The following is a 15,105-nucleotide window of genomic DNA, read 5'->3' as shown; positions in this document are numbered from 1 at the left end:
CTATCAAGGGCTTTGATTGCCAAACAAAGAATTTTGTATTTTATCCTGGAAGCAATAGGGAGCCACTGAAGTTTATTGAATTCAGACTTGTACTTTGGGAAAATCACTTTAGAAGCTTATTAAAAGATGAATTGCAGTGGAGAGAGAGACCTGAGGCAGGTTGACCTATCAACAATAGCCCAGACATATCACAGGACCTATATCAGAATGGTGGTATTGTCAGAGGAGAGAAGGGAATGTTCTGTCAGAGATATTACAGAGGTAAAATTGACAGGCCTAAAAGATAAGGGAGTGTGAATCTCTCTCTGTCTCTCTGTCTCTGTCTCTCTCTCTCTGTCTCTCTCTGTCTCTCTCTGTCTCTCTCTCTCTGTCTCTGTCTCTCTGTCTCTCTCTCTCTCTCTCACACACACACACACACACACACACAGGGAATTTGTTTATTTAATAATATGTATATACATGCATATATATATACATATGTATATGTATATATATATATATATATATATATATATATATATATATATATATATATATATATATATATATATATATATATATATACACACACAGCCATAGAAGGGATTTTTTTAAAACAATGTATATTTGTTATAGGAAATTTATTTTTCTTTTCTTTTTTTTCCTAATAAGGAGGCAGACAAAATAGCTTTCTGTTAATTTTTTTTAAGTAGAGAAGCAGGGGAAGTGCCACAGATGTAACATGTGCATGCTCTTTTAGATGAGGTCACTATTATTAATTTGACTTAACTATTTTACTTTGTTAAAAGATATCATTCATGCAGTGGGATGATTTGTAAATGTTTGTAATGCAAAACCAAAACATATTTACAAAACTTTAAAAAAAAGGATCTTCAGGCTTTAGTGGGCTGCAAGGTCAACATGAATCATGCAGGAAAAACACACAAGAAGCTAATGTTTCTTTTCCTAGACCTCATTAAGGGAGGCACAAAGGTGGTTAGGTTCTGTTGTTCATTTATTTTCCTATATGAGCTACTTTAGTCCTCTGTCTGAATGGAAAATCTTGGGGTTTTTTTGCGGCTCTTGTATCGTTTGTGAATAGAAAAGATGGTAATAATGGTGGCTCAAGCTGTGGTTTGGACAGCTGATTGCCAAATGTGCCACAATGAACTTGAGAAAAGAGCAAATGGATTTCCAGAATCAGAACTTTTAGGGAGACTCTGGTCTCAAATTTGTATGTGCCTTATCACCCTGCTAGAAAGTGAATCCCATAAGGTCAGGGATCCCTACTTTTTATGTCCCCCTTATTGCCTAGCTCATTGGTTGGTTGTTTGGGCAGTTACTAAACTAATTCCTTTCTTAAGAAAAAAACTGGATAGGGAAGTGGTTCATTTCTTTCAAACCAGCAGTTCTTTAGGGAATAAATTGTGGTCATTAAAAGGTTGTCAATGGACCTCCATAAGAACAATAAAGCATAAATCAAAGAATCCCATATTCATTACTATCTTAGGATGAAAAGGTGAAAAGTCACCTTTTTCTCTGTTATTCCATTTATTGGGCAATATAAAGAAATTTTAATATTGATGTGAAAAATTCAATCCAAACCTGTTAATTATTAAGCATTTACTTGAATGGTTGAATGTATATTTTCCCATTATAATTTAATTTTCTACCTTTCAAACAGGAATGTTTCATCCCCAGAAATATGGGTCATTTTTTTGCACTTAGAGATTTCTTATTAATCTTGACCTGACCTCTGTGCTCAATTCTCTGTGTGCTGAAGCTACTCTTGTTTCCTTTTCACAGGACCTATTAAAATGCCCTTATTTTAATTGGTCCCAAACAGGAGAAGAGCTAAAAAAAATATTGCCCTTCAAATTACGTTTAAGGTTGTAATAAAAGAACACACATCTATTCTGTGCAACCTTATCCCAAATCAAGAATAGCTCAAAAGTAGTCATTCAAGGTTACCACATGGGGTGATTGAACTTGCATTTGCCTCCCAGGGGCTCATCTTGAAATCCCTTTCTGAATCAATTGGTGAATAGCAGAGAGTACTCCGCTGGAAGATCTGGATTCAATTCCTGTGCTGAAGCTTAATGGCTTAATGGCCAGTCACTCAACTGTTCTGCCCCTTAATTTTCTCATCTATAAAAGAGATGTTATAACATTGACCTCATAGGATTTTTGTGAGGAAGGATCAAATGAGATAATGTATATAAAGCACTTTATAAACTCAAAGGTATTGTGCAAGTGTGAGTTATTGTTATTAGAGCACAAAATGTGATGATGGAGTCACAGGGTTTTAGAATGAGGATTGTAGGCTTTTGGAATTAGAATGCACCTTAGATGTCACCCAATCCACATCTAATCTTTAGTAAAGTTATCAAGGCTGGGGGTTGGTAGGAGTGGGAGGCTATACTTTAAAGGCTTCGCTGGTAGTGAAGTGAAGTCAGTGATTATGACTGAGGAGGAAGAAAATGAAAAAGAGAATGACAGGTTGGAGGATATAGGCATCCAAGATTATAAAATAATAAAGGATAAGACTCAGTTTTATTTTCTGTCGCTTCTGATTGTAGTTAGTGTAGATCAAGTGTCCAAAATAAGCTGGGCATGAAATTCAGAAAAAATGGCTTTATTTGAAGCTACAACTTTAAAATCCCCAGGATTTTATCTGAGGAAACCTGCTCCAAAGAAAATGAGTTTCCCTAGGCTGCCTCAATGAAATTTGATACCACTTGGAAATTATTCTTCTTTCCCAATAGGTTGCTTTCAGTCTAATATCCTTTCCCATCCACTATCATGGGTCTCTTTTGCTTCACAATTGCTACAAGTCTAGGTAATGTAGGAAAGAGAAGAAAAGAAAAATGAAAAGGAAGATAGGAAGAAGCAAAGAAAGAAGAAAGGAATGAAGCAAGGAAGGGAGAAAAAAGGAGGAAAGAAAGAAGGAAGAAGAAAAAAAAAGGAAGAAGAATTCACTTATCCTTTTCATGGGAACAAACAGTAGTATTGTTTTGATTATGGTTCCCAGAATTAAATTTGGAAAGGGAAGTATAGTAAAACACAGGAAAAGAACTGTTCCATTCCATTGGAATGGAATAAAAACATTTAGAGGGCACTGTGCTAGAAAATATATCTTTGGTATCTAGTGAAATTTTCTAATAATCACAAAATGGGTATGGACTTATTCAACCTATCCTGACCATGAAAGTCCCAAAGAGTTTATTCAAATTAGATTTTACTCAGAATAAATATTTATAAATTACTCTATCAAATAGTAATTCCACCATCTAATAACCTTAACTCTTAATAAATCCAATGATCTTACACCATCTAATATCCCTCTTCCATCAAACAAATTTCCCTCCTATTCAATAATTTTTCATCATTAAATAACATACTTCCATCTAATAGCTTCTTCCATCTTGATAGTTTTTTGTACCAATTACTACCTACTATTTGCTGGTTCTTCTTCATAAACAATGGATAGCAAACTATAACATAATTGAGGGCTATCAATTAATAATGGATCATAATTCTCTATAGTTTTGAAGGAAATTATGGTTAGTTCACTTTTGGTAATATAGCTTATTCTTAATATCCTACAAGACTGAAGTATTAGAAGTACAACTTTTCTAATGGCCAAAAGGAATAGTGTGATTGGGATGTTCAGTAACTATGTGAGTAAGCTAAATTTATATTCATGATCTTGATGTTGATATTTTATGTGTGGAGAAAACAATTTATACTGCAAATTGACAGTATCCTTCAGGAAATGTATTTTCTTAATCCTCAATGGTGAAATATCATTAATTCTCTCCAAATAGTATATCAGAAATAGTCTAATTAATTCACTTTTTTTGATGCATCTCTCATCTCATCAATTTGGGTCTGATATTGAACAGAATGCATCTTTTCCTTTATGACTTGTTTGATTTTTGTCCATTTTTAAAACTATATTTGCTCCATTGAAGTTCTATTCTTTCCTCCAATTCTTTTAATGTCTTGCTGGTACAACATTACATATTTTCTATCATTTATCAGGAGCAGTGCATCTTCTTTTCCTACCTAAATTTCCCTGATGTATGTATCAAGATCAACATAATTAATGAATATTAAAGTGAAAATATTGAATGAAATATTAACTAAGATCATTCACTTCCAATAGCCTGGATTTATACCTAAGATTTAGTTCAAAATAAGAAATGGTATAAGAATAACAAACCAAATCAATTAAAAAATAAAAATTTTACTATTAAAATAGCTACAAAAATATCTCTGACAATATACAGCACTAATTTATGTTGCAAACATTAAAAAGATAGGAATAAATGAACCTTTCCTTGATATGACAAGTAGTATGTTTCTAAATCAAAGGCTTGCATTTATTTTTAATGGATAAATTTTAGAAGTCTTTCCAATAAGCTTAAGGTAAAGTAAAGGTGTTTATTGCCCTGGATACTATTTCATGTAGTAATAGAAATGCTAGTTATAAGAAACAAAAATATAGGAAATAGGTAGAGGGAAAAAGAAGTGGCAAAATTACCTTCATGTGGAAATGAAATGATAATTTTCTTAGAGAATCTTAAAGATTCAACAAAAAATAAATAGAAATAATTGATAATTTAACTAGAGTAATTGTGTATAAAACAAATTCATGTAATCATTCCTGTATATTATTAATAAACAGGAGATGGAAAAAAATAAGAAATAATTACAAAAGGTAGAAAATATCTGGGAGCCAACCTCGTAAGAGGCATTTAGGACATTGTCATCATCATCATCCCCTATAAGCATTTATATTGTGCTTTATGTATGTAAAATGTTTACAAAATATTCTATGAATATTATCTCATTTTATTCCCACCACAACTTTGAAAGGTACAGATATTTAACAGATTAAAAAAAAAAACCTGTTGTAAAAAGATTAAATGACTTGCTCAGAGCCACACAGATGAAAAGGGTTTGAAACTGAGTTCAAATTCATGTTTCATGTCTGATTTCAACTCTAGTTGTATTCACATACGTATGCATAGTATTCACATAACTACCACATAACTCTTCTATATGAATATAACCTCAAAATGACAAATAAATAAATAAAGGAAAACGGGTCTATTTATGGAGATGTGGAAAAAAAGTGACTAAAACTTCAATGCCTTTTGACCCAGATATTCACTGTGCTAGGCAAATGCTAAACATTCCAGGGTGAACAAAGAAAAAATATAAAATTCCATGCATGCCAAAATAGTCATAGTAGTACATTTTATGGCAGTAAAAACTAGAAATAAAACAAATAAATATCAACTATGGAATGGTTAAGGAAATTGGAGCCCATTATTGTGAAAAAAAAACATTCTTGAACTACAAGAAAAAATGAATAGGAAAACTTTAGATTAGCACATAAAGAAATTATGGACAGTAAAGTAAATGGAAATAGAAAATCAATATGTATAGTAATGAGGGCAATGGAAATGGGAATAATAAAACAAAACTAAAACCCATGTAATTATAATAATCAAATTTGGCTCTAAAGATGGGTTGAGAAAATGACCTTACTTCTCTTCATTGCAGAGGTGTCTATGGGGAAATAGAGAGGGGATACTGCATATATAAAAGGGATGGTTAAAATATTTGCTGGTTTTCTTGAACTGTTTTTTTTAAGTTTCTTTTTAACTTTTGTTCTAAGTCATAGTTTATTGAATAGTGAGAGGGAAAAGGATAAATTCAGAAGTGAATGTGCTATAGAAACAAAAAGCATCAATAAAAAAGATGTAAAAAGGCAAATAATAGAAAAGAAATCCATTGCTAATGTATAAACTACATTAATATAATACAAAAATGACAATACTGCTACTTAACATTAATTCTCAACTATAGTACCATACCAATTAAACTACTCAGGGTTTACTATATGGAACTAGACAAAATATTAAATATATTTTGAGGAGCAAAAAGATAATAATTTTGAGGAAAGTAATGAAAAAAAGTAATATTAAGGAGGCCTACTATTATCAAATAAAAGAAGTAATTATCAAAAATTATTTGGTACTGGTAACAAAAAATAGAAAAATGGATCAGAAGAAAAGACTAGGTAAGTCAGACCTAGAACAATAAATCATAGTAACCTAGTACTTAATAATTCAAAAGGCCTCAACTATGGGCTAAGGATTCTTCTGAAAGCTCAAGAAAGCAATTGCGGAGAGTAAGTTGGGAGCATGGGGGGTCCTGGAAGGAATTTTAGATCAACAGCTGCTTTATATATGTTCTTGAATTCCTAGAGCTTGGCACTCAAAAATGATTATTGTTTGATTGATTTAATGGTATATCAAATCACAAGATGAAAAAACAAGAAGGTCACACCACAAATTAGAAGCAAAAATGTGGCACAGCTATGGTTGGATGGGAACATTTAATTTATATTATAATCCTTATGTATATTACATTCTTGATTCTTTTTCCTTTCTCTTGCATTTCATACAAATTTTGCCATTTTTGTGAATTCCGTATATTTATTATTTCTTACTTCTCAATAACGTTCTCTTTTGTTCATATACCATAGGTTTTCAGACATTCTTATTCTGCCTCTTAATAGACAGTCACTTTGTTTCCATTTCTATTCTGGATCAGTTATGAACAATGAGGTATTAAGAATTTGATTTGTGTCTTTTACTACTTTGGGGCATATACTCAACAGAGAGACTTATAGGTCAAAATTACACATTGTTTTATTACTTTAATTGGATAATATCACAATGAAATTCAGAATGATTCAATCACTTGATAAATCATTGTTACTAATAATTGTTAGACTTGTTTCCCTACAGTTACTACAATATTGAATGCCCCTATCTTTTGTCATCTTTGCTAGTTTGTCTGGTGTTATTAGATAAACATCAGAATTATTTTAATTTTAATTTATTTTTACTATTAATAATTTTAAGCATTTTTCTTTTTTTTAATAAAATTTTTATTAATTTTGTAATTATAAAAAATTTTTGACAGTACATATGCATGACTAATTTTTTTATAACATTATCCCTTGTATTCATTTTCCCAAATTTTCCCCTCCCTCCCCCTACTCCTTCCCCTAGATGACAGGCAATCCCATACATATTATATGTGTTACAGTATAACCTAGATACAATATATGTGTGTAAATCCAATTTTCTTGTTGCATGTTAAGAATTGGATTCCGAAGGTATAAGTAACCTGGGTAGATAGACAGTAGTGCTAACAGTTTACATTCAATTCCCAGTGTTCCTTCTCTGGGTGTAGTTGTTTCTGTCCATCATTGATCAACTGGAAGTGAGTTGGATCTTCTTTATGTTGAAGATTTCCACTTCCATCAGAATACATCTTCATACAACATTGAAGTGTACAGCGATCTTCTGGTTCTATTCATTTCACTCAGCATCAGTTCATGTAAGTCTCTCCAAGCCTCTCTGTATTCATCCTGTGGTCATTTCTTACAGAACAATAATATTCCATAACATTCATATACCACAATTTACCTAACCATTCTCCAATTGATGGACATCCATTCATTTTCCAGTTTCTAGCCACTACAAAAAGGGCTGCCACAAACATTTTGGCACATACAGGTCCCTTTCCCCTCCTTAGTATTTCTTTGGGATATAAGCCCAATAGTAGCACTGCTGGGTCAAAGGTTATGCACAATTTGATAACTTTTTGGGCATAGTTCCAAATTGTTCTCCAGAATGGTTGGATTCTTTCACAACTCCACCAATAATGCATCAGTGTCCCAGTTTTCCCACATCCCCTCCAGCATTCATCATTATTTGTTCCTGTCATCTTAGCCAATCTGACAGGTGTGTAGTGGTATCTCAGAGTTGTCTTAATTTGCATTTCTCTGATCAATAGTGATTTGGAATACTCTTTCATATGAGTGGAAATAGTTTCAATTTCATCATCTGAAAATTGTCTATTCATATCCTTTGACCATTTATCAATTGGAGAATGGTTTGATTTCTTATAAATTAGGGTCAGTTCTCTATATATTTTGGAAATGAGGCCTTTATCAGAACCTTTAACTGTAAAAATATTTTCCCAATTTGTTACTTTCCTTCTAATCTTGTTTGCATTAGTTTTGTTTGTACAGAAACTTTTTAGTTTGATGTAATCAAGATCTTCTATTTTGTGATCAATAATGATCTCTAGTTCTCTGGTCATAAATTCTGAAGCATTTTTCTTATGTTGGTATTTATGGTTTCAGTTCTTTGGAAAACTTTATATCCTTTACCCATCCATTTATAAAAGAATGCAAATTGATGTTACATATTTGTATATAATTCTTGTATATTTTGGATTTTAGATTTTGTTTTGAGTAATATGTGATGTAAACATTTTCTCCTACTCTATTTTCTTCTTAAACTCTGTTTTCAATGATTTTGTTTGTACAAAAGCTTTTTAGTTTTATAAAGTCAAAAGTACACATAGGTCTATTTATAGGAAAATGATGGAGGGAAAGAAAAAGAGAATGAGATTTTGCTGAGTTGAGAAAACAGGGAACAGTCATAACCAAGGTGAACCAAATGGAGCTTTGTCTCAGGGTGCCAAATTAAGAGAGTACTAAAAGCACTTTCAGTCTTATCAGCAGAGAAAAAAATAAAACAAAACTTAGTATCTCATGAATAAGCAGAAATGGTAAAGGCAGGAAATTATCAATTGACACATTTTCTTCACACACACACACACACACACACACACACACACACACACACACACAGAGTGGGATACTCTCAAGGCTGTGAGTGGGTATACTAAGAGTCCTCATTCATGAAGTAGGGTCCTGCTTTACTCTCTGACACTGTCATTCCTGAAGCATCCTAGTTTCAAGAGTAGATTTGAATGATCCCCCTTTTCTTTGATGTAATTCATGCTTACCTGTATATGAAATATTACTAGTTTTAGTTCTGGAGGGGAATTAATTATTGATTATCTAGTCTGAGAAAGAAATTGAAATTTCAAGTTAGGCAGAAAAATCAACAAAAAACAAAGAAAAGAACTCCAGATAATCATGTGCTATATCAGAAAATTAATAGTCAATAATTTCTGTTTTTCCTTTAGTATTTCTTCTATATCCAATAAATAGCTGGGAGAAATCATTGGTGAGAGAGTCAATTGGATCAAGGGCCAGATTCCCTATTAGGTTTCTGTCTCTCATCCACTATCCAATGTGAGAGTGTGTGGCAGAGTAGACAGAAGTAGTATCACAAATAGGAAGAACTAGGGTCCCTAACATGGACAAGTCTCAATCTCTAGGCAACTCTCTAAGACTATTAAGGTACAAAGTACAAAGCTACTGCTAGAAAGAATTTCCTTAACTAAGAATTGCTTCTAACAATAAAATTACAAATACAGTCTGTATCCTTTATATAAGCTATTTGTCCTTGTTTGTTATTTGAGATTTGATTAATTTAGTAGTCTATTCTTGGGTACTTGCATCTTCCTTATGGGGCAGGTGTTCTCCTTTTTTATGTCAGGAAGGGATTGCTATTTGCCTCTCTATCACCAGTGCTTCTCATAGTCCTTGACACATAGTAGGCATTGAATAAATGTTTATTGATTAATGAACTCCTCTGACAATCTGGTGAAATTTAAGAACCTCTTCTCAGAAGGATAATTTTAAATAATTAAAAAAGCACTAATTTTAGCTAAAGGTTACTGAAAATTAAGATGCATTTTTTTCCATCCAAGTTTATAGATCCCTATAATCTATCCATAGAACCCTTGGGTAGCCATAGATCCCAAGTGAAGAATCCCTATTATAGATAATAGATATGCCCATGAATATATTATTGAGAAGGCAGAAGAAATCTCCTTATCAAGACTTAGTAATGGGGTTACCACCCCATTAAATAAATTGGTTTGGAGACACTCATTGGAAGCTTCTGAAAGGTGGCTTCCATTTTTTCTTCAAGATGCATTAGGTCTTTGGAGAAAATGAACTCTTAACATACTCACTTTTTTCACTAGTCTGTAAAGGAGTTTTCCTAGAAAATTCAGAGCTTTCAAACTATTCTCTTCAACTTTTCTTCCAGAGAAATCTCAAGAATTCAATAGGTTGTGTGTGTTAGGGGATGGGGAGCAGGTGTCCCCTTGTCCTACCACCAGAAGCTGATCATTCTGGTCTTTTAGCAGAGATGTATGGCAATACATGTATTTTCATGTTTTCAGGAAGATTCAGAGAATATCTCTAACCTCAAGGGTTGCATTGCTTATTTAAGACTCCAGTGATCTAGCCTTCTAGCTAGAGATGTAAAATGATTTATCAATTAACTTCAATCCAATTCATCAAATACTTATTAAGGGCCTACTAGGTATCATGCACTGTGCTGAATGATAAGGATATAAAAATAAAAATTAGAGTCATTGCCCTTGAAGAGTTTACATTCTTTTGGGAGGAAATGATAGCATATATGTAAAAAATTAAATAAAAATATATATAAAGCAATGGATGAGAGAAGGTACAAATCTAATTTGAAGAGAAGCAAGTTGTTTCTATATTTGTCCAAGGCCAAAAATAATAATAATTAAGTGATTGGCAAATGTTATTGAATAATGATGAGTAGGACCAGAATACTTCTCCAAAATAGATTGGATGTAGGCTTTTTGCTCTTCAGCAAAATTTATATGGGGATTCCAACCACTTCTGTTTTATCTTCCCATTGGTCTATTGCAAGCATGTACATGACTGGTCCTAGTAAGACTAATCTTCTATTTGAGTCTTATATAACAGGACATGAAGAAAAATAATTCTCCTGCTTCCATCTCTTTTCTTTACCCAGAGTCATTCTTTTGCATAAATAAGTAGAGGATAGAGCTGGTTTAGTAATGTAAACATCTAGAGTCCTCCTAGATTTCCTAAGACCAGACTGAAAGATGGAAAGATTGCCACCCTACAAAGTTAATTTAGTTAGCATAGGATGAATAGGGCTATGTCTCCTAGGACTAAATTTACAGGGTGCTAACATCACTCCTTTAGGTATATAGAAACAATAGAAATTAGCTTATAGTTAGTGATTAATACAGGAAACTACTACAGAGGCATGACCCTCTCCCCCACAATTCTCTACTTTTTTTTCCTGTAGAACTGGCTCCTGTAGATACTGCTCTAGTATCTTGGAGTCTCTCTCACCTTGATAAAGTCAATGTTCCCTGTCCTATTTGAAGATATGCTCCATGTTTTATGAGTTTGTGGTACTTCCCCCAGGTGCAATAATCCATAATTATAGCTCAGATTTCAACTCATATAATTACAATCCAATTCTTGCCATGCATCCCTTTATAAGAAAAGAAAACCTCTTCTCTCTCCACCATTGTCATGCATCTTTTCTCCTTGTGTCCTAATAGGAGAGGTCCTTATACTGCTTTACTGGGAGAATGCCTCACTGTGGGTGATTAATCCTCCCCATGGTGAAGGCAGAGTTCAAAGCAATCTTGTTAACTCCCAGAGAAGTGGCTAGTGAAGCAAATAATGGAGTTTTATCCTGAAAGTCAATTTAGACCTCCCAGCGATGTAAAATCAATCTTATTATTTATGGATGACAAACATACATTTTCATTAATGTGTAACAGAAGGAATTAAAAAGCTTCTCTCTGCTGTTGTGTATCTTCTTAAATTCCTTACAGAATGTAACTTCTGGGGACATCCTGAGGGAAGTAGAGAAGCCAGCTTGGTAGAACAATGAACATCTCTATTTGGGATCCTTTCAGGGTATTAGGTTCTAGAGAAATAAGATGTCCTGTGAGCGTAAATGTATCAAATATGAATGTGTTGGAGTGGAAAGAACCTTGTTCAGAGGGCTTGGATTCTAGTTTTGGTCCTGCCAATAGTTCAATGTTGCAAAATGAATGAGTTGGGATTATCAGATGCATGCTGTCCCTTTAGCTCTGACGTTCTATATCCTACACTCTTCATAATTGTTTCTCTATAAATGCATCCACACAAAACATAATATGTATACACATGTACACTTTTATTCATGGATACAGATCTGAGTTTGAAACCAAGTCTGCCTATCAGGTCTCATCTCTGGAATGACCTGGCATTGTGACCCAAGACAAGTGACTGAATTTCTCATTGCTCTGAGCAACTCCAAGACTGTTAATTGCAGAGAAAGTGAAGATCTGCATTAGTAAAAGGAGATTCCTCTCCTAGGATTTCCCTTTTCCAATGGATCCCTGATCCAGTAGCTATCCTTCTAATCATCCTAGGTGATCCTAGATCACCAAAGGTACTTTTTTTTTTTTTTTTGCAAAAGCATGTAATCTTAGGTATTATAATTATGTAATAGACAGCACAAAAGAATTGGTCTATCAGTAGGGCTGGTTTGGACAGATAATGCACATGGGTGAGAAGATGAACCAGAAGTAAAGAGAACATAAGGCTGGATTAACTTCAGGAAATTATGTGGTGTTTTGACACCCATCCTGAAAGCATGGCATCCTAATGGAGGAAACAATACCTCTTGAATTCCCAGTACTTAGCACCCTGTCTAGTGCCTACTAAATATTTGTTGACTAATTAAGTCTCGGAGATTCCTTATCATTTTAAAGGGTTTGTATTTTGTTTACTTATTTATTTTATTTTTGTTGCTGTAGCCTTAACTGGTCAGGAATATGGCAGGAAGATGACTATTACTGTGTCTGAATCTGAGAAATAAATAAAGGTATCTTTGAACATACAGAGTTATATAAAAGAATATCATAAAATAGAGTCTGGACCAGCCCTTAATAAGGAATAGTTCCAATTGTACCCCAGGACACCTTTCACTGGCTGATATTTCCCTGAAAAGATTGGAAGATGTAATGATTGCGAAGGTATCTACAAAGTCTTCCATACAAGCTGAATTCCAGAAAAAGTTAAGAGATGGCATTCTAGACATATCTGCCTTCTTCTCCCCTCCTCCTACTGCATGAGCGTGCGCGTGAGCGTACACACACACACACACACACACACACACACACACACACACCTCATTCCCAAATAGCTGACGACAACCTTGGTGTCTCCACCTTGTACTTTTTCAGTGGGTTCTCATGTAGCAGATCTTTTCCAGGTCTATGACATCTTTACTAAAGTTCAGATACCAGATCAGCAAGCAGCAATCCCAATGTGTGCAGCTGGTCTCATATGGGAACCTGACAAATTAATTGCAACAGCCAACGATGGATTGAAAACAGCTTTGCCGTTTAACCATGATGTCCAAAAACAGGCAATTTGGTCTCCTATTAATATGTTTCAATTAAGAAAGAGTGGGGGCAGGAACAAATCACTGTAGAGAGTGTCAGGGAAACCTTAACAACTGCTCTCATTTCACAGCTCACTTACTCTGGGGAGGGCTGGAGGAATAAGGTTGGCTCATTAAGCCAAGATGCCACGTGGTCTATGCCTACCTGCTGGACCATCTCAGTAGGCTGAAGAAAAAAAAATCTCAGAATCTCTGGGATTTCTGATAGCAGCGTTTTAGTAAAGGAAACTACTGGGTTCACTTTGACCAACCTTCTGAGAATTCAATAAGCACTTACTAAGGGATAACTATGAAACCTGGGAAAAGGCAAATTGATGCTTAATACAAAATCCAGCAAATGAAGCCTGAAGTGAAGTGAAATCATGAAATAATTTGAATCACAATCCTTCAAATACTCAAACATAATTGTTATGTCTCCCTTCTCATATCCAGATTTCCAGTATATTTAATCATTAACATACCTGATCTTAAGACCCTCTATCATGTTGGTTGACCTCTTCTAAATGTCCTTCAATACCTTTCCAATAAGGTGGCTTAAAGTGAAATACTACTTTAAAAATACTATTCCTGAACTGAAGCGAATTCAGTATTCTAGCTGAAGTTTGACTAAAGCCTATGGCACTTACCTTCCTCTCTAGCCTATGACCCAACTCTTGATAATTCCAAATTGTGATGGATTATATTAACAGGATAGGGATTCTCTCTAGTAATGCAGATTGCAGTCCATCCAACTTATCCTTTTTGTACAATTTTTGTCTTAGTGATCTTGTAAATCCTTTCATTGGTAGTCCACCCAATCTCCTAGAAAACTCTCTTCTTGGTTTCTTCTTAATTCATGAAAACCAATGGAGTACATCTTTTAGTTATTTGTTTAATTATATAACGGTCTCTTCTTTTTTTCTTAATCCTACTGTCTTTTGGTGACATTCCTCTTTACTTTCCCTTATCTATGCCATGTGCTGCAGCCTCCTCAGATCCTTCATGTGTCTGCTTTTGTTACCTTTTGGATGGATTCAAAGAGAAAGAGACTTCAGAGACTATGGACTCCATGACTCAGCCATACAGTACTGCCAGAATATTGACACTATTTATTTATTCATTCATTTTAAAATGAGTTTTTTATTGACATATTCTGTTTCTTGTATCATAAAAGTTTTTTTTCAAATATCCCTTTCCTCTCCTTCCTACCACAGAACTTTCTCATAAAACAAATAGCATTTTTTTCAGAGAGGAGAAAGAATCAGTGCAACTGATAGATACAGGGGAAAAGTTAGAAAAATATTCCTTGTTTGTGAGGAGACCTGGGAACCTCCTACCTTGGGAGTTGTCCTCCTATATTGTTTCATTTGAGTCCTGTTTGATCTTTATAATTTTGTTACATTTACTTTAACATTTTTGGTGTGTCATTTTTCTTTCTATTTACATTGTTATTATTATGATTTTTGTTTTGACTCTGCTTATTTCACTCTGCATCAATTTATATAGATCAATCCATGCTTCTCTATATTCATTACACACATCATGTCTTACAACACAGTAATTCAATATATTCGTGTACCACAATTTGTTTAGCCACTCCACAGGATATTGCTGTTTAAAGGAAGGTCTTTGTTTCAGGAAGGTGCAGCTTCTTTTCCTCTTTCTATTCAATTTTTTTGCTGAACTGATTATTCATTTACAGTTAATGATGCAGAATCTCCCAACTTTTTTTGACCTCATCACAAATGTCCTTGTCAACCTGTAATTGGAATCTACATGTCCTTACTGGTGACTGCTTCTTTCACATCACTATTTCATGGTTGGGAACTCTGACCATATTTTATTTCATTCTATACTTTGTATTTCCTCC

The sequence above is a fragment of the Sminthopsis crassicaudata genome, chromosome 2 (assembly GCF_048593235.1).
Source record: "Sminthopsis crassicaudata isolate SCR6 chromosome 2, ASM4859323v1, whole genome shotgun sequence".
Lineage (NCBI taxonomy): Eukaryota > Metazoa > Chordata > Mammalia > Dasyuromorphia > Dasyuridae > Sminthopsis > Sminthopsis crassicaudata.
This window is presented reverse-complemented; position numbering follows the sequence as displayed.